At 47.2% G+C, this 2500-nt stretch overlaps 6 non-coding genes and 3 pseudogenes across 6 annotated transcripts in view; all 9 read left to right on the forward strand.

The window, feature by feature from the left end:
- LOC138540209 (5S ribosomal RNA) overlaps positions 1-104 on the forward strand; it is a 119-nt gene extending 15 nt beyond the window's left edge. The window contains exon 1 of the ribosomal RNA XR_011288265.1: positions 1-104. This exon is cut by the window's left edge and continues 15 nt beyond it. This is a non-coding gene — a ribosomal RNA (5S ribosomal RNA).
- A 106-nt stretch (positions 105-210) lies between these two features.
- Positions 211-329, forward strand: LOC138550545 (5S ribosomal RNA). Its single transcript, XR_011294295.1, has one exon. It is a non-coding gene; the product is annotated as a 5S ribosomal RNA (ribosomal RNA).
- Positions 330-422: 93 nt separating this feature from the next.
- On the forward strand, positions 423-541 carry LOC138541011 (5S ribosomal RNA). The gene has a single exon (XR_011289031.1). It is a non-coding gene; the product is annotated as a 5S ribosomal RNA (ribosomal RNA).
- Positions 542-647: 106 nt separating this feature from the next.
- LOC138545258 (5S ribosomal RNA) lies at positions 648-756 on the forward strand (annotated as a pseudogene).
- Positions 757-1220: 464 nt separating this feature from the next.
- Positions 1221-1339, forward strand: LOC138542094 (5S ribosomal RNA). Its single transcript, XR_011290082.1, has one exon. It is a non-coding gene; the product is annotated as a 5S ribosomal RNA (ribosomal RNA).
- Positions 1340-1445: 106 nt separating this feature from the next.
- On the forward strand, positions 1446-1564 carry LOC138540210 (5S ribosomal RNA). The gene has a single exon (XR_011288266.1). It is a non-coding gene; the product is annotated as a 5S ribosomal RNA (ribosomal RNA).
- Positions 1565-1670: 106 nt separating this feature from the next.
- Positions 1671-1789, forward strand: LOC138550546 (5S ribosomal RNA). The gene has a single exon (XR_011294296.1). It is a non-coding gene; the product is annotated as a 5S ribosomal RNA (ribosomal RNA).
- Positions 1790-1895: 106 nt separating this feature from the next.
- LOC138545493 (5S ribosomal RNA) lies at positions 1896-2000 on the forward strand (annotated as a pseudogene).
- Positions 2001-2106: 106 nt separating this feature from the next.
- LOC138545259 (5S ribosomal RNA) lies at positions 2107-2215 on the forward strand (annotated as a pseudogene).
- Positions 2216-2500: the final 285 nt, after the last annotated feature.

Consider the following 2500-nt stretch of genomic DNA (forward strand, 5'->3'; position numbering starts at 1 on the left):
ACACTGAATGTGCCTGATCTCGTCTGATCTCAGAAGCTAAGCAGTGTCGGGCCTAGTTAGTACCTGGATGGAAGACCGCCTGGGAATACCAGGTGCTGTAGGCTTTTTTGTACTCCAAGTTCAGGAAGTGAGCCATTTCTCAATTGCCATTCAAAACTGCAAGGTCTAGCCGACTAGATGCTTAAAAGTACAAAACTCACAAGAACCAGAGCCTACGGCCACACCACACTGAATGCGCCCGATCTCGTCTGATCTCGGAAGCTAAGCAGTGTCGGGCCTCGTTAGTACCTGGATGGGAGACCGCCTGGGAATACCAGGTGCTGTAGGCTTTTTTGTGCTCCAAGTTCAGGAAGTGAGCCATTTCTCAATTGCAAGGTCTAGCTGACTAGATGCTTAAAAGTACAAAACTCACTAGGCCCAGAGCCTACGGCCACACCACACTGATTGCGCCCGATCTCGTCTGATCTCGGAAGCTAAGCAGTGTCGGGCCTAGTTAGTACCTGGATGGGAGACCACCTGGGAATACCAGGTGCTTTAGGCTTTTTTGTGCTCCAAGTTCAGGAAGTGAGCCATTTCACAATTGCCTTTCAAAACTGCAAGGTCTAGCCGACTAGATGCTTAAAAGTACAAAACTCACTAGGCCCAGAGCCTACGGCCACACCACACTGAATGCGCCCGATCTCGGAAGCTAAGCAGGGTCAGGCCTAGTTAGTACCTGGATGGGAGACTGCCTGGGAATACCAGGTGCTGTAGGCTTTTTTGTGCTCCATGATTAGTAATTGCGCAACTTCTCAATTATTTTTCAAATTTGGTATGTTTCCAAAATAATTGTATCCCGTTTTATAGCGGAAATGTTGGACAACATCATGAGGGCTGGAGCTACCTTTTTACATAGAATTAGCATACAGGTAGTGTGTTCATGGGTAATAAATCGACTTTCACATGTAATGCAGTACAGAGAATATTGAGTCCTTCAAGAGGCATGAAAGAAAACCATTATTGTGTTGATTGTTCTCTCCACCTCCCTGCAACAGACACAGGATGGATGAATTAAAGTTATCCTACCAGACATAGGAGTCCTGAATGGGCCCACCAGTCTTATATATCTCGCCTGATCGAGCGCTGATCGAGCGATGAGCGTGGTATCATGTTGCAAGTGGCTGCATGGCTTAGCTTACTAAATGCAAATGCATAAGAGTAATATTCTTAGCATTCCTAGAGCCTACGGCCACACCACACTGAATGCACCCGATCTTGACTGATCTCGGAAGTTAAGCAGTGTCAGGCCTAGTTAGTACCTGGATGGGAGACCGCCTGGGAATACCAGGTGCTGTAGGCTTTTTTGTGCTCCAAGTTCAGGAAGTGAGCCCTTTCTCAATTGCCTTTTAAAACTGCAAGGTCTAGCCGACTAGATGCTTAAAAGTACAAAACTCACTAGGCCCAGAGCCTACGGCCACACCACACTGAATGTGCCTGATCTCGTCTGATCTCAGAAGCTAAGCAGTGTCGGGCCTAGTTAGTACCTGGATGGAAGACCGCCTGGGAATACCAGGTGCTGTAGGCTTTTTTGTACTCCAAGTTCAGGAAGTGAGCCATTTCTCAATTGCCTTTCAAAACTGCAAGGTCTAGCCGACTAGATGCTTAAAAGTACAAAACTCACAAGAACCAGAGCCTACGGCCACACCACACTGAATGCGCCCGATCTCGTCTGATCTCGGAAGCTAAGCAGTGTCGGGCCTCGTTAGTACCTGGATGGGAGACCGCCTGGGAATACCAGGTGCTGTAGGCTTTTTTGTGCTCCAAGTTCAGGAAGTGAGCCATTTCTCAATTGCCTTTCAAAATTGCAAGGTCTAGCTGACTAGATGCTTAAAAGTACAAAACTCACTAGGCCCAGAGCCTACGGCCACACCACACTGATTGCGCCCGAGGAAGCTAAGCAGTGTCGGGCCTAGTTAGTACCTGGATGGGAGACCACCTGGGAATACCAGGTGCTGTAGGCTTTTTTGTGCTCCAAGTTCAGGAAGTGAGCCATTTCACAATTGCCTTTCAAAACTGCAAGGTCTAGCCGACTAGATGCTTAAAAGCACAAAACTCACTAGGCCCAGAGCCTACGGCCACACCACACTGAATGCGCCCGATCTCGGAAGCTAAGCAGGGTCAGGCCTAGTTAGTACCTGGATGGGAGACTGCCTGGGAATACCAGGTGCTGTAGGCTTTTTTGTGCTCCATGATTAGTAATTGCGCAACTTCTCAATTATTTTTCAAATTTGGTATGTTTCCAAAATAATTGTATCCCGTTTTATAGCGGAAATGTTGGACAACATCATGAGGGCTGGAGCTACCTTTTTACATAGAATTAGCATACAGGTAGTGTGTTCATGGGTAATAAATCGACTTTCACATGTAATGCAGTACAGAGAATATTGAGTCCTTCAAGAGGCATGAAAGAAAACCATTATTGTGTTGATTGTTCTCTCCACCTCCCTGCAACAGACACAGG

Source organism: Ambystoma mexicanum, unplaced genomic scaffold (assembly GCF_040938575.1).
Source record: "Ambystoma mexicanum isolate Mex_15411 unplaced genomic scaffold, UKY_AmexF1_1 Mex_scaf10, whole genome shotgun sequence".
NCBI classification, from domain to species: domain Eukaryota; kingdom Metazoa; phylum Chordata; class Amphibia; order Caudata; family Ambystomatidae; genus Ambystoma; species Ambystoma mexicanum.